The following is a 17,056-nucleotide window of genomic DNA, read 5'->3' on the forward strand; positions in this document are numbered from 1 at the left end:
CATTCTAGTTTTACATAGTTGACTTCAAAAACATGGGTGATAAGAATGTTGGTAGCCTTGTGTTTTCTCTTGTATTAACATGTTTTATTGAGAGAGGTAATCTTTAGTCCTATATGGTTATGCATACACACACACACATATATATGCAATATGGGAAACCCTGGTTCAATCCCTAGGTCATGAAGATCCCCTGGAAGAGAGCATGGCAACCCACTCCAGTATTCTTGCCTGGAGAATTCCATGGCCAGGGGAGCCTGGCGAGCTACAGTCCTTGGGGTTGCAAAGAGTCAGACATAACTGAACAACTAACACATATATATATATATATGTGTGTGTATATATATATATATAACTTAGTACATACAATGACTTTACATCACAAATTAATTATTATTTCTCCAACGAAGACATATAGATGGCTAATAAACACATGAAGAGATGCTCAACATCACTCATTATTAGAGAAATGCAAATCAAAACTACAATGAGATATCATCTCACACCAGACAGAATGGCCATCATCAAAAAATTCACAAACAAGTTCTGGAGAGGGTGTGGAGAAAAGGGAACCCTTCTACACTTCTGGTTGGAATGTAAATTGTTACAGCCACTATGAGAGACAGTATGGAGATTCCTGTTTTAAAAATCTAGGAATAAAACCAATACAGCAATACGACTCCTAGGCATATACCCTGAATACATCACAACTGAAAAATAAACGTGTACCTGCAACGGTCATTGCAGCATTATTTACAATAACCAAGACATGGAAGCAATTTAGATGTCCATCAACAGATGAATGGAAAGAGATTATAGTACATATATACAATGGAATACTACTCAGCCATAAAAATGAATTCATTTGAGTCAGTTCTAATGAGGTGGATGAACCTAGAAACTATAATACAGAGTGAAGTAAGTCAGAAAGGGAAAAACAAATGTCATATACTAATGTATACATATGGAATCTAGAAGGATGGTACTGACAAATCTGTTCACAGAGCAGCAATGGAGATGCAGACATAGAGAACACACTTATGGACAAGGGTTGGGGAGAAGAGGGAGAGGGTCAGATAAATGGAGAGAGTAGCATGGATGCATACACACTAACATATGTAAAGAGATAGCCAATGGGAATTTGGTGTATGACTCAGGGAACTCAAACTAGGGCTCTGTAATAACCTAGAGGGGTGGGAATGGGTGGGAGGTGGGAGAGAGAGTCAAGACAGAGGGGGCATATGTACACATATGGTTAATTCAAGTTGATATATGACAGATATCAAACCAATACTGTAAAGCAATAATCAACTCAAAATAAATATTTAAAAAAATAAAAAATAAATCAATTAGTAATATCATACTTACTCCTTAAGTACAAGGACTTGATACCCTTAGATTTTTCACATGTTGACCTTCCAAACACCCAAACCTGTGGCTAGCTATTAGGTATCACAAATAGAGTTGAGAGACCCAACTATATGGATCAGATTGTCCTCAAACCAGGTGTATCTTGTTTAGTTCACAGAGTGTCTAAAAAAATTTCAAGTCAACATATACATGTTAGAAAACTTACATAAAAAAATCCTAATTTCCTGACTCTATAGAAAAAAATCAGAAGATCCGGCTACCTTTAGATGGAATACATGCAGTTCCTTTGCCCTGACTGACCCATTTTACTTGTGTAAGTTATCTGCCTGGAAAGCAGGCTTGAGCTTTGTCTACTGATTCGACCTCTGCCTGAACAATTCCCATTATGGAAATGGTCTGTCTCACAAGACAACCCAATCTATTATTAGACAGTTCAAATAGTTAGAAAGTTTTCCCTCATATTGAATAAAACTCCATTTCTGTGAAACTTACACTGAATTTACCAAAGTTCACCATCTGATCTGTTTTAACACCTAAATCTAAATGACACCACTTTGATTATGAGTATACAATCATCTGTTTCCCCTGACTCGTCATTCCAGACTATATATTCTTTTAACCTTTCCACCTATGTCAGTGATTCTCAACACATAGGCCTTTCTGGTCATTTTCTTCTAAATATTATCTAGATATTAATGAAAAAAACAGAATTGCCACAGTCTTCTTTGTCATGATGAAATTAATATCCCCATCAAAATGGAGTATAAGTCACAACTTTCCCTTTTTTTCTATTACTACTTTTTTGTCTTATTTTGATGCATTTCACTATTATCTTGATGTCCTGCCAGAATAATACAGATATATATCAGAAATTATGAATGTCAGGGACAGGATCCATAACATATTTACTCTGTCCGCGCTACATCCATTATAGATTCATCATGATGTGCCCTCTGAGTGTGATACATAAATAAGTAAGCACTGCTTGTATATTGTTATTTAAAATAGGTGAGTTGACAGAGACAATAATTGACATGAGGTGAGTTAAGACAGGAAGATTGTGTGTGTGCATATAGATGGAAAAGCATTTCCTCTACATTTTAATATAACTTTTATACATATAGGAAAATAAAATGTCAGAGGCTTAAATAAGCTGAGATTAATCAGGAAAATGACAGCTTGAAAATATGAGTGACTTGCCAGTGGTCACAGAGATAACTGTTGACAGAGCAGACCTAGGATCCACATTTCTTGGCTCTAGTTTTCTCTCTTTTCAATATACAGATATGTGCTCTGACAAACTTCTAATGGTTTCTCAAGATAAACGTATAGTTAATGCATCTTTAAGAATGTTACAGGTCCAGAGAAAGGCATTAAGTTGAACCTATGAAGAACTGAGCTGCATACATGTAAGAACTATAATCCCAAACTTACAAATCATCTTCATCTATCCAGTGTTCAAAGGTTCAGGAAAACAGGTACCAAACTGCTTCTAGAAGGTAGAGGAATACATGAAATATTAAATTTCTGGTAATAATTTTTGTTGACTGTTGCCCCAAAATGTGTATATTAAACTTATTTCACTATATTTCACATGTAAAAAGGTCAAGACTTTGCCTAAAGGTTAGTGACTTTTAAACTTCCATAGGAATTTCCTATTTTCTCTAAAATCTCACATAGAATTCTCATGTTGATTTCCACCTCGCTGAAAGAGAAGTTATGCCCTAACCAGAAGTCTGAACCGAACATAAATCTTTATTGAAGACATCTGTGCTAAAACAAGCATAATGAAGATTTATGGATACATGAACAGAGAAAACTTCAAGTGATCAATTAAGATACACTTTGAGGTATGTAATTATAAGGCAACACCAAAGGAAAGTAAATCAAACTCCTTAAAAGAAAATAAAAATGGATCATTCTGCTATACATGAATTTCTGAAGTCAAAATAATAAGGTCAATAACTATGACACTGAATTACTGCATTAACCTCAAGAGCTACAAGAGTTACTCCAGGGGGTTTCAGTCAACAAATTGCAAAACACGATGGGTAGAAATCAGTGCAGTGGCTGCTGGGAGTTACAGCGAGGAGACCACCAGTGCACTTGATGGACGCTGTGCATTTCACTGCGAGTGACACTGACTAAGAAGTTCCCAACAACTGAATCCTTTGCTCCTGGAAATATGCCATCATTGCAGGGAAGAGCCCCTTGCTTACTTGATTGTCTCACCAAAACCATGTATTCTGTGAATCTCAAAGTGAAGCCCGATTTAAAATGAGAACCATCCCTGATTTGATTTTAAATCTACTATCATATTTACATTTATGATGATGTATTTTCAAAACTTGATTTTAACTGAATTAATACATCAAGATACTTGCTAAAAAGCAACCATTGCACAATTAAAGAGTAAAAAGGCAGCCCACAGAATGGGAGAAAATATTTGCAAATCATATATCTAATTAAGGAGGATAACATACAGTGTATAGAGGGAACATCTACAATAAATAGCATATATATATATATATATATGCTACAATAAATAGCATATATTTATTGTAGATGTTCCCTCTATACACTGTATGTTTTATATATATTATATATATATATGCTATTTATTATAGATGTTCCCTCTATACACTGTATGTTATCCTTCTTAATTAGATATATGATTCGCAAATATTTTCTCCCATTCTGTGGGCTGCCTTTTTACTCTTTAATTGTGCAATGGTTGCTTTTTAGCAAGTATGGATGTGAGAGTTGGACTGTGAAGAAGGCTGAGCGCCGAAGAATTGATGCTTTTGAACTGTGGTGTTGGAGAAGACTCTTGAGAGTCCCTTGGACTGCAAGGAGATCCAACCAGTCCATTCTGAAGGAGATCAGCCCTGGGATTTCTTTGGAAGGACTGATGCTAAAGCTGAAACTCCAGTACTTTGGCCACCTCATGCGAAGAGTTGACTCACTGGAAAAGACTCTGATGCTGGGAGGGATTGGGGGCAGGAGGAGAAGGGGACGACAGAGGATGAGATGGCTGGATGGAATCACTGACTCGATGGACGTGAGTCTGAGTGAACTCCGGAGTCGGTGATGGACAGGGAGGCTTGGCATGCTGCGATTCATGGGGTCACAAAGAGTCGGACACGACTGAGCAACTGATCTGATAGATAGATAGACAGATATAGCACCAAAAAAGAATTACTTAGGTATGAATCTAACTAAATACATACAAGACCTAAGTGATGAAAACTATAAAACTTTGATGAACAAAATCAAAGAATAAGTAAATAGAGAAATATTTCTTGTTTGTGGATAGGAAGACTCGATGTTGTAAACATTTCAGCTCTTCCCAACTAGATCTACAGAGCCAATGCAATCCCAATCAAAATCCCAGAAAATTATTTTATTAATATCAACAAACTGATTCTAAAGTGGCAATCAGTTTAGTTATGGGAAGGTAAAAGACCCAGAATAGTAAATTCAACATTGAAAGAGAACAACAAAGTTGGAGGTCTGATGCTATATTCATTTTCAAGACTCATTGTAAAAATTTACACAACATTATAAATCAATTTCTCTTTTTTTTTAAAGGACTTAATGTAAGGCTCCAGTAGTCAAGACAGTGCAGTATTGTAGAAATAACTGACAGATAAATAGAACAAACTAGAGAGCGAAGAAACAGGCCCCAAATAAATATAACACCGTGCATGAACCCTAATGTAAACTGTGGATTTGGGGTGATTATGATATGTCACTGTGGATTCATCCTTGGGAATAAAAAATGCACCATTCTGTTGAGTGATGCTGATAATGGGAAAAAATATTCATGTGTGGGAACAGTAGGTATATGGAAAATTCAGTCCAGTTACAGACTTGGTACCTTATTAGGGGATACTCAAAAACTAGGCTTAGGGATTCTCTGATGGTACAGTGGTTAGGAATCTGCCTTGCAATGTAGGGGACACTGGTCAGATCCCTGATCCCACGTGCTGCAGAACAACCAGGCTCATGAGCCGTAACTACTGACTCAGCATTCTAGAGCCCAAGAACAGCAACTACTGAAGCCCATGTGCCTAGAGCCCATGCTCTACAACAAGAGAAGCCGTTGCAATGAGAAGCCTGCACACCGCAAGGAAGAGTAGCCCCACTCGCCAACCTAGCGAAAGCCTGTGCACAGCAACAGAGACCCACCACAGCCAAAAGTAAATAAATAAATAAACCTTTAACAAAAAAACAAAACTGACTTAGCTGGGCTATTATTAACTTGAATGCCTGAATGTGGCCTTTCCATATAGTATGAGCATCATCAAAGCATGGCTTCTTCAGGATAATCAGACATCTAGCACTGTGGCTCAAGGCTCCAAGTGTTCCAGAAAACAAGACAGAAGCTGTATGGTCTTCTATAACCTAATGTTTGCAGTCATGTAGTATTTTTATCTTTGTCTTTGGTCAGAATCACAAGCCTACTCAGATTCAAGAGGAGGGACCCTAGACCCCATCTCTTGATGGCAGAAGTGTCAAAGTATTCATGACCATGTTTTAAAGCCATCACAGACTCAAAAGCCCCTATTCCAGGTCATATCATAGTTATATGATATTTAGTTCTAGGGATTTATACACTGTTATTAGTGAAGAAAATAGGAAAGAGATAGGTAATTGATACAAACTTACTCTAATAATGCAGCCTTAAAAAATGAAAGTGCATATAACTCTAAGACATTTTCATTTGAAACACAATGCCAACCTAAGAACATTTTTAAACAGTCCATTCATTTAAAGCATAAGATGTTTACACATTTTTGTTCTTAATGAGAAATGCACCTAAAATAGAGTAAAAGTCACAGCAGAGACCAGTGCTGAAATTGTTGGCATCTGAATAACAAAAGGACAAAGAGATGATGGATGAGAGTATGTATATTAGCAAGTACCAAGCACTGTTAATAGCCACTTGCCTGCTTTGAAGGGCAATAATGGATTTACTCCAAAGTCTTTACAAGGAGGAAAGCAACAGTGTATGAACAAGCAGAACCCCTCAGGAGTTTAGACCAAGCTTGGAGGGTTATAAATAGAGATGCCCTAAACCCCTCCACAGACGAAGGTAAACCCATCAATAAAACTAACTGTGAGGGGGCCGGAAATCAGCCTGAAAAATTCCAGAGGCAAAAAAGAAGCTTAGAAAAAAAGGAAGAAAAGTCTAGGTTATTCTTCCATGTGAAGAAGACCATCTTATTAGTCATGGCAAAGGGAAATGTACAGGGTATTGTTTTTATGGCCCACTGAGGATATTTTCTTAAGGCATTAAAAATTACTATGAAGATAAGTAAATAAAACAATTGAGGACTGTCAGGTTTTTTTCTAACTACAAAAGAAAACAATGAAACAGAATTTAGAAGAGTTGTAATTACTAATTGAGCCCCCTTGAAACTAACAACATAATAATTTATAGTGCAAGTTTAGTTTTTATCAGTAAGAATGACTAGAAAAGTAATCATGGCTTGCTAAAAAATTGTCAACTTCCAGGTTGTTTTATGGTTATTTTCCTATCCTATGTGCTGTAACAACTGTTTCAAACTGAACATTCCCTATAAAGAAACAAATTTGCTTTTAAGATCTACTCTATAATTCCACATAAACATTTAGGAAAGACAGAAATGTGAATTGATATACAAAAGTGTTGCTTTATCCATTTTTTATCAACTAGAAATTCACACTGAGTCACTTCAGTATTCCAGTAAAAAAAAAAAAAAAGTACAGTTGTTTATAATAATGACTGCAAAGCTCTGAAAGATACTGAAGTGACTTCTGAGTCATCAAAAGAAAAACAAGAAAGGTTGGCTACTGAAAGATTATGAAGGACATCAAATACCAGCCTAAGGCATTTAAGTTTCATTTGATGGGCAAAAGGGAGACATTCAAAGTATTTGAACAAGGCAATGACATTACCAAAACAGCCCTGTAGGAAAATTAAACTGGTGGTAAAAGGCAATTCAGATTTTAATAAGGAATGACTGAAGACCAGTTAGGAAGCTATTGAAATAACACAGTAAAGGGGAAAAAAAAGAAGTCCCTTAACTAGGTTTTGTGATCATGAAAAGAGAGCGATGACAAATATATTGTCCCACTTTGCTTGTGACTGAGGAGTTTCTGAGGATATGAAAGGTTCAGTGCTTAAACTAGAAGAATCCTATGAACACCAGGATGATTAGTCACCCTAGCTGGATGTTAGGGCAATGAAAGAAGAGTCATTTTCTGGTTCCAGGGAGGTAGAACTGGGATGATCATTGAAAAACTCTCTAATAACTAGAAGCTTAGCTTAAACAAAATGCCTTCACTTATAGCTATTCAAAATAATCATAATTAATTTGGATCAAATTAATTAATAATCACCATTAATTTGAATCAAAAGGTATGGACACTGAAAATGAATGGATAACTTTCTAGAAGATTTTCTTATATTTTACTTAGAGTAAGGTACAGCAGGACAGAATCCAGAAACCTGAGAAAATTACCAAAAAATGTTAAATGACAGCAAATGTTAAATATGGCCTAAAAATTAAGTCAGTGATTCAAAGGATGAGGCAGTGTTGGCCAAAGATACAAGGAGCTGAGTATGAGTTGGGAAACTGAGTCAAGAAAAAGCAATGGTGCAGGGCAGGAAATAGGGCTTCATGAAGAAACACATGTAGGAGGCAGTCAGTATCAAATCTTAGGAAATTTCAGTCAAGTTAAAGCTCTGACCTCACCCAGTTTCATGCTCTAACTGTGGCTTATTGTCTATTCATTTCTAATGGAAACTACTTAAAAGAATAGGTATATTTCTCTTTCTTGTAATTTACTTCTTCACCCTTTACTTCTTTTACTAGCATTAATCATTAATAACTCTTTTCCAAAACCCTCAACAAAGAAAGTAATGTGGTGGCAAGATTGTATTTTTAAGTTTTATGCTTTATGTTACTTGTTTCCACTCGTTTCTCCTTCCTTTTGGCCATTCCACGTTTTAGTTAGGACATTCTCTAGTCACTGCCTCAGTGAGGGATGTCAAAACAGAATGACAGAGAAGAGTGGGTGAGAGGGAGTGTAACTCCATATTTGTTGTTTCAGCTGTCTAGTATTTAATATTTGGAGAAAGGGGAAGATAATACATTTTGGAGAAGATTGATGATGATGATGGTGGTGGTGGTGGTGGTGATGATGATGATGAAAGAAGAGAGCAGATAGATTGTAGATTGATAGATAAGATTAATAGATCTAGATCTGTAATCTATAAGCATCCCAAATTCTGGAATGTAAAGTGGAGAGAGGAAAGACTTCAATGAACTGAGGAAGGGTTGAGATAGTGGATGCAGGGAGGAGCTCAGACACAGACCTGGAGAGATTACAGTGAGAAAAGCAGTGTTGCATCCCAACACTTAGACCCTCTAAAAGTGTCCACTTTTTTAGGACATGAGCTAGCACCACCACTCTTATTCTAGCCAGAAACCTGGGGAAACTCCTTGACTACTCTCCTCCACATCCTAGCCCTACTGATCCTGTTTCCTAAGTATCTCCTGAATCAGTCATCTTCCTACCATTCCCACCAACACTACTCCAGTCCATCTCAATCAGTCCATGCCAGCCCACATCTCTACTTGTTGGAACAGCCTCCTCACTGGAGGCTCTTGCCAGTCTCCAATACATTAGTTTCTTTTATGGACTTTGTTGTTGATTGGCACATCAACCTTAGTTTAGACTGGTAATAATTATATTTCAGTTTAGTCTAATCATTCTTAAAAAGGGGGTTTAGTAATAACATGTGACTCATCAATTATATGGAGGATTCATGAGTTAATACCTTTAAAGTTAATACCTTTAAATGCTCATACGGTAGCTTGTTACCCAGTAACAGCCTGTGTGTGTTGTCATCATTGTTGCTGTTATAATTTATTACAATTATAATACTTAGATTTTTTTTTCCTACCACTCACCGGTCAAAGTTTGAAACTGACTTAGGAAGAGGATTTGGTTGAATCTAATTGAAGGTGAGCTAACTTAAATCAAAGAGTACACACCAGAAGTTCAAGCCCAAAAGTACCACTGGACTCACAGGGTCCCAGGATGAGGCTCTCGGAAGCATTATGATTCAAAGCAGCTGTCTTTTTTTCCCATTTCCCAAACCCACACTAGCTTTTGTTCCTGCTTCTCACTATATCTGTTTCATTCTCTCTATGAAGACTGACTTTCTCTGCTGATTTTTCATGATGCTTATGAAAGCAAATGCCTAAGATTTCCTACATGTGTTCTCAATTCAAGTTGAGAAGTTACCAACAAAAACAGTTTTCAAAATTTTTGTGAACCTGGAAATGACTGGTCATCTTGGGGCAGGTGAGAGTCTAAGAAGGGCTGTAGGAAGGGCACACAGCCTGACTAACGTGCCTCTTCATCCTGACTCCAAACTATGCTTCCAACCATGTCTCCTCCCACTTCCCTGCAAAGTAGATACGGCTCCTGCCACACTGGATGACTCATCTCTCACAAGTGCTGTATCTGTCAGCCACTGTGCCCTTCCACGTTCATTGTTCCTTCCATCTGAATGTTCCACCCCCTACCTAACCAACCTCTACTGATCCTTCCAAGTCAACCCAAAACCACCATCTTGATGATACTTTCACTTCCTTTGTATGTACTGAAAATGTGTATTTTGTGTATTCTCCAACTATAGCTCCAAAAATGTTGTATAAAATCATGTATTAATTTTTCTCTGAACTTCTTCATGGCAGGGATCCTTATTTTTCATTCATCTGTATATATTTAGAACTTAGATAATTTGTTGATTGAACATGTAAATGAAAATTAATTATAATTTTTCTTACAAAATTATTCATCCAGTTTATTCAAGAGACTCAATCTGAGCTTATGAAAAGTTTCAATGAATAAATATTTTTAAAGTACTGTTATAAAAAACTTTTCAGCATACACAGTAATGAAACTAAAGCTAATAATTTATTAAATAATGAATATTCTGATAGATCTGTTTTAATTGAGTTATTAGATATAAGCATATTTGTTTCATGTAAATAGACACGGAAAAAATGGTTTTAACATTGTGCAGAAACAGTTTATTTCATTTAAACTAATCATTCACCTGGCTTTCAATTCACCTTATATTTTATTGTAAGAATAATGGATCTTTTTCAGAGATGATCCAGGAGTGACTTGCTTTCGCCTGAATAAGTTGTAATACTGAACACACATAAGTCCATTTTAATAACTGCTCTGTCTGTCCCCCTTTTTGATGAAGCTAAATATGCATGCTGTTTTTCAAATCTAACTGGTGCTTTTAAAGTCATTTCTATTGTGGATATGTTTGTCTCTTTAGCATTATTGCATATCAGTCCTCAGAACTGCCTTGAATCTTTTTCTGTCTCCCTTCTCTTTCTTGTCTCATTCTGTTTCTTCTAAACTGTGACTAAAGTCTAGCAACACCTGCTGTTTGATTTGATTCTTCTGTTCCGATGACCTAAACATTTTTATTCTTCTTTTGTACCCTGAAATGAGTGTCCCACAACATCCGCTCAACTTCCAAGCCATTGAGAGCACAGTTGTCCCTCAAAATTCACAGGGTATTGGGTGGAAGACTGTCATTCAGTTCAGTTCAGTCACTCAGTCGTGTCCAACTCTTTGCGACCCCATGGCCTGCAGCACCCCAGGCTTCCCTGTCCTTCACCAACTCCTGGAGCTTACTCAAACTCATGTCCATCGAGTCGGTGTCCATCATGTCCATCGAGTCAGCAAGACTGTCGAGGGGTACCAAAATTCAAGGATGCTCAAATCCCTTATATAAAAGGGCACAGCACAGTTGGCCTGTGTATCCATGGATTCCACATCTGCAGATACGTGGGATGACTGTACACTTTTTCACTTCATTAGTTGAAATACTAGCAGATGTGCTTGAATGTTTTCTCTGGCTTCTTGTGCCTGGTGATTCCATGACAAAAGCTCACCCCAGTTGGATGTGCTCCTTGCAATTGGGCCCTAGATCCAAGCACAATGAGCCCAAGTGAACCTAATGCAAAATCTAGAGCTTGCCACCTAACCCAGACCTGTAAGGATGAGCCCATCCTAAATCAGATCTTCCTGTTTACCTGTAGAACTTACAGCAAGACAGTAAATTCCCACTGTTGTCAATCACTGTTTTCAGATCATTTGTTACCAACAATTGTGGTAAGAGCTGGCTGATATAAAAATCTTCCTGGCACTATCACTCTTTTTGATTCTAAAGCATTTTTGAAATTTATTTATTTTAATTAGAGGCTAATTACTGGAATTTAGAAAGATAGTAACGATAACCCTGTATGTGAGACAGCAAAAGAGACACAGATGTATAGAACAGTCTTTTGGACTAAAGCATTTTTAAAAGTCCTCAAATTTATGGAATTTTAAGCATCTCTCCCAAGACTTACATGACTTACATATGTAATGAGGAGATAAAAGAGTTAATTGTAGTCATAATTGAGCAACTCTGTGTCAGACATTATTTATATGCATTATTTCTATTTCACCATTTTACAGGTTAAAAAAAAATAATCCAGAAAGTTTAGATAACTTCCTCAAGGTCATGATTCTAGTGACTTTCAGGACTGAAGCTCAACCCTAGGTTTCTACCTTCTCCTCTCTTACACTGTACATTATCATTTATGCTGTCAATTAAAGTGACCGTCACCAGAATTACTGTTATGTTCTGATATAGTTTCTGATCGATAGGTGATGGGTAGCAAATGACTTAGACTCCCTTCATATAAAAAGTTGAAAATATTTAAATCATTTAAATTATGCACATAAGCACAATTTGACATTTTTTTTTAATTTAGAATTTTAAGCTATTATGGAGGTTGTCAAAGCGGATTTGGAAGATGGTTTTTATTTGCAGTGTTTCAAAAGCAGAGTGTGTTTAAAATAAAGTAGACTTAATCATTCTAGGCTTTTCTTGTAACATGTCCTGTGATGAACAGTTGTGTTGTTGCACAAAACAAGTCAGATTTGAGAAAGACCAAATGACTGTTATTTTACCATTATGTAGAAAAAAATGTTTGAAAATACAACATAAAAATGCTCCAAACAACAACTTTGTGAAATTATAGTTGAAAGATACCAATTGAAAGTAATTTACTCTTTGATTTTTAGTCCTCTCGCCATCCAAACAAAAACTTCTGTTTTGGATGATTGGGTTGGGTTGGGTTGGTTTGGTTTTCATTCAGGCATGTTTTATAAGTACCATGGATTCCCTAATATAGAGAAAATCTAGAAAAACAGAAGACAGTAAGTTTTATAACTCAAACTGTCATTGATAGGCCACAGAGTAGTCATGGGCCAAAATATCTAATCATTCTGACCAACAATCTACAGAAATACTTCATAAGAATAAAACAACAATGTTGTGGTGTTGCATCATCCTGTCTTGATATGCTAAAAGGTAGAACATTATAAGAATGCCAACACAGCTAGTTTTCTACTAGGTTTTATAACACATGGCATATCAAAACCTTAGATATTCGGGTGTCAGACTTTAGATATTTAAGCTAGCAGAGGTTGCAATTTGTAATAAGGATAAAAGTCAAAGTTAGCAGGGGAGTCAAATTAGGCTTGATGTTGAGAGCAACTCAAATTTGCTGGGCTTCAGGGGAGAATCCAGGGCATGTGAACGAAAAATGAGTGCTATATTCATTTAGTGATGATTATCTACTGCAACAAATAAGTGCTAAATTTTCTATATCTTTATTGATATATGTATATATATATGCATGTTCAGTCATGCCTGACTCTTTGTGACCCCTTGGGCTGTAGCCCACCAGGCTTCTCTGTCCATGGGATTTTCCAGGCAAGAATACTGGAGTGGGTTGTCATTTCCTACTCCAGGGGATCTTCCCAACCCAGGTATTAAACCCATGTCTCTTGCATCTCCTGCACTGGCAGGAGAATGCTTTACCACTGCACCACTTGGGAAGCCTATATATATATGTATGTATGTATGTGTGTGTGCATATATATATATATATAATTATTTTAATACATAATTACATATATTATATAATTATTTTAATATAGAATTATATATATATAATTTTCAATATCAGTATTGGGTTATGAAAGTTTTTTGCTCCCTGACAGTTCAGTGTGAGTGATCCTGGTGGTAATGGAGACACAAACTCCTGCTGTTGGATGTCTCCACAACCCTCAGGGCCCCAAAGTCTGAATCGAGAGTCCTCAGAAAGAGAGAGAACATGGAGCAAACGCACTCCCTTCTTTACCACTTTGACCCTGAAGTGATAATCATTTGAGCACACATTCTCATGTGAGAAATAGTTGCAAAGGAGGGTGAGAAATGCATTCTAAGTCAGGCAGTCCATGATGAATCTATATTATAAAAAAATTACATGAAATTTGGTGGAAAGTTTGCTATATTTTTTCAGATAATTTTTGCTAAATTACATTATGTGTATACCATTATGGAAAGCACTATGAAGCTATAAATATTGTTTTCTTCCTTCAAGCAGCATATAATCTAAATGGGAAAACAAAACAGATTCATGGTATATGTTGCAGGCTTTTATACCATCAATTTTTCGTTATTCAGAGGACTATTTTGGATTTGGACTGCTAAAAACTGTTTCTTTTAGACATATTTTTAATATTTTTTTCTCCCAGTTTTATTGAGATGTGATTGACTTATATAGCATTATATAGGTTTAAGGGTACAGCAAAATGATCTGACTTACATGCATCATGATATGGTGATCACAATTAGTACATTACATCCTTAGTACTTATTTATCTTTAACTGGAGGCTTGTACATTTTAACTTCCTTAATTCAATTCTGCTCCTGCCACCTCCCACCTCTGGTAAATTCAATGTACTCCTTAACTACTTAGTGTAGATACAGATGATTTTAACCTTTAAGGTTGTTTAAACTTTCTACTAGCCTTATATATGGTTAATCTGCTACCTTTACTATATATTTGCCTTTGCTGATGAGATTTTACCTTTTGTCATTTTCAAATTTCTGGTTTGGGCCTTTTCTTTTCCAGTTGGAGAAGTCCCTTTAAATTCCCGTAAACTTGGTTTTATGGTGTTAAATTCTTTTATCTCTTGCGTACCTGTGAAACTCTTTGTCTCTCTTTCAAGTCTGAAAAATACACTTGCCAGGTAAAGTATCCTTGGTTGTAAAGTGTTTCCTTTCATCACTTTGAATATATTGTCCCACTCCATTCTGGCCTAAAGAGTTTCTGCTGAAAAGTCAGTTGATAACCTCAGGAGAGTTCCTCTATATGTAACTAGTTGCCTTTTCCTTGCTGCTTTTAATATTCTCTATCTTTAAATGGTGCCATTTTAATTACAATGTGTCTTGGTGTGATCATCTTGTTTGGGACTCTCTGTTCTTCCTAGACCTGGATGCCTGTGTTCTTTCCCAGATTAGGAAAGTTTTCAGCCATTATGTCATCAAATATGTTCTCTGCCCTTTTCTTTCTCTCTTCTCCTTCTAGGACCTCTATAATGTGAATGTTAGTATTCTTGATATCATTCCAGAAGTCTCTGAAGCTGTCCTCATGCCTTTAATGCTTTTTTTCCAATATGCCAATATATTGATTTCTTCTAGTGTATTTTTATTTTAATTATTTTCTTCATCTCTATTTCTTTCTTCTTTATATTTTATAACTCTTTGTTAGAAAACTCTTTTCATCGTGTTCATCTATTCATCTCCTGAGTTCTCTGAGCATCTTTATGATCATTATTTTGAACTCTTTATTAGGTAGATTGCTTATCTTCATTTCACTTAGTTCTTCTGAGGGTTTATCTTGCTCCTTTGTTTAGAATATATTCCTATGTTGTTTCATTTTTACCTACTCTCTGTTTTACTTTTATGTATTTGGTAGATTAGTTACATTTTCCGATCTTAGAGAAGTGGTCTATTATAAGAAATCTCAGAGAGAACAAGATGGTGGAGAAGTAGGTGGACATGGAATACATCTCTCCCCACGGATATATCAGGAATACACCTTCAGATACGGAAGTGCACGTAGAACACCAGCTCAGGGTGGACAGGAGTAGCTGACCAGTGGAAAAGAATATATAGAACCATGCAAAACTCAGTAGGACAAAGGAACTAGGGGGAAAAACAGGAGTGTTAGTAGGACTGGACCTGCCCTCAGTGGGTGAGGGAACTGAAGCAGGGGTCCGATCCCCACAGCGGGGCAACTGTCTGAGTCAGAGGAGAAACATTTAAGGCTGAGAGCAAAAGAGCTGATCTGTGGCAGCGTAAATGGAATGAGAATCATACAGTCCTTGTCACAGCCATACATACCTCGGACAGGAACGCTGGTCTCCTGGAAGGCGCAGAGGCTGGGTGCTGGAGTTTAGGGGTTGTGGAGCAATCCCAGGGCAAGGGCAGCTGTTGACTGCAGAGAGAGGGATTGAGGGGTTGCGAGGGAGGAGATCGTGGTGGGAAATGCCGGTGGAGGAAAGCCAGGAAGCCATGGAAGCAAGGTGATACTGCTGAGTCATGCGTAGGGGGTGGAGCCATCACCATAGCCTCTCTCTCCCTACCTGCCAGCATCAGGCAGCTGAATAGAGAGGCTGGCCCATCAAATGCATGATGCACCGAACTACAGAGTAGGACCCACCCAGGGTGCTGTTTAAGTGACTGATGCACCAAACTACAGAGTAGGACCCCAGTCAGGGAGGTTCCTCTATGTGCCTGAGGCACCAAACAATAGAGAAAGGCCCCAGGCAAAGGAGCCCTCTAAGTGCCTGAATGGGCGAACCTATGGAAAGAGACTGGCCAAAAAGACCTTCTGAATGCCAGCTACAAGAAGCTCAAAAAAAGATTCTGATAGGGCCATAACTCCTGCGGCAGAGGCAGTCCATGTCCCTGCACACTTGGCGCTGCCAGGGTCCCCTCAAGCCAAGCATCTGCACCACCTTCACACTCAACTCTCCCTGCTGCCACAGGCAAAAATAGTCTTGTGTCTATGCACACAGGGCCACTTCAGTCGTGTCCGACTCTTTGTGCCCCATAGACTGTGGCCTGCCAGGCTTCTCTGTCAGAGAGGGGGTTCTCCAGGCAAGAATACTGGAGCGTATTGGCCAAAACTGATTGCCATACCCTTCTAGAGCACTATATTTCCTGCTGCCCTAGCCACCAAACCCCAAGAGTACCTGGTGCTGCCAGAACTCTGTGGCCCAAGCAGCTGCACCACCTCCATATCTGGCCCTCAAAGGGGCAAACCCAAGCCCTCCGGGGCAGCCTCAGGAGCTAAACCCCAGTGGACAACCCACATATAGAGGTGGAAATAAATCCACAATTGAAACCCAGGGGCAGTGTGGCTAAGGAAGAAGACCCAAAACCTTCCCACCAGCTGTACAAGCTGTAGATTAAATCCACACAATCAACTAAGCAGACTCTGTGTCTATGGAATATATAAAAGGTTGTTCAGAGCTCCCACAAAAGAAAACACTGGTTCTGATAGCTGTGAACATTGGAGGCAAGAACAAACAGGGCTGGGACCAGATTAGAATCTGAGCTGCCTCCACAGCAGGTCCAGAGATCAGCACAGCATTGGAGGTCACCCTAGGGAGGTAAGGTGGACTGTGACTCCCAGGGAGGGAAAGGACTCTGACAGCAGTGACTCGAGAAAAACATTTACTGTTCTTATT

At 37.8% G+C, this 17,056-nt stretch overlaps 1 long non-coding RNA gene across 1 annotated transcript in view; it reads right to left on the reverse strand.

Annotated features, from left to right (window-relative positions):
• Nucleotides 1-16,008, reverse strand: part of LOC129651579 (uncharacterized) — a 67,528-nt gene extending 51,520 nt beyond the window's left edge. Inside the window, exons 1-2 of the long non-coding RNA XR_008714210.1 lie at nt 15,705-16,008; nt 2,803-2,860 (exon numbers count right to left, since the gene is read on the reverse strand). This is a non-coding gene — a long non-coding RNA (uncharacterized LOC129651579). The remainder of the gene's footprint in view (nt 1-2,802; nt 2,861-15,704) is intronic.
• Between the last annotated feature and the right edge of the window lie 1,048 nt (nt 16,009-17,056).

The sequence above is a fragment of the Bubalus kerabau genome, chromosome 4 (genome assembly GCF_029407905.1).
Source record: "Bubalus kerabau isolate K-KA32 ecotype Philippines breed swamp buffalo chromosome 4, PCC_UOA_SB_1v2, whole genome shotgun sequence".
Taxonomy (NCBI): Eukaryota; Metazoa; Chordata; class Mammalia; order Artiodactyla; family Bovidae; genus Bubalus; species Bubalus kerabau.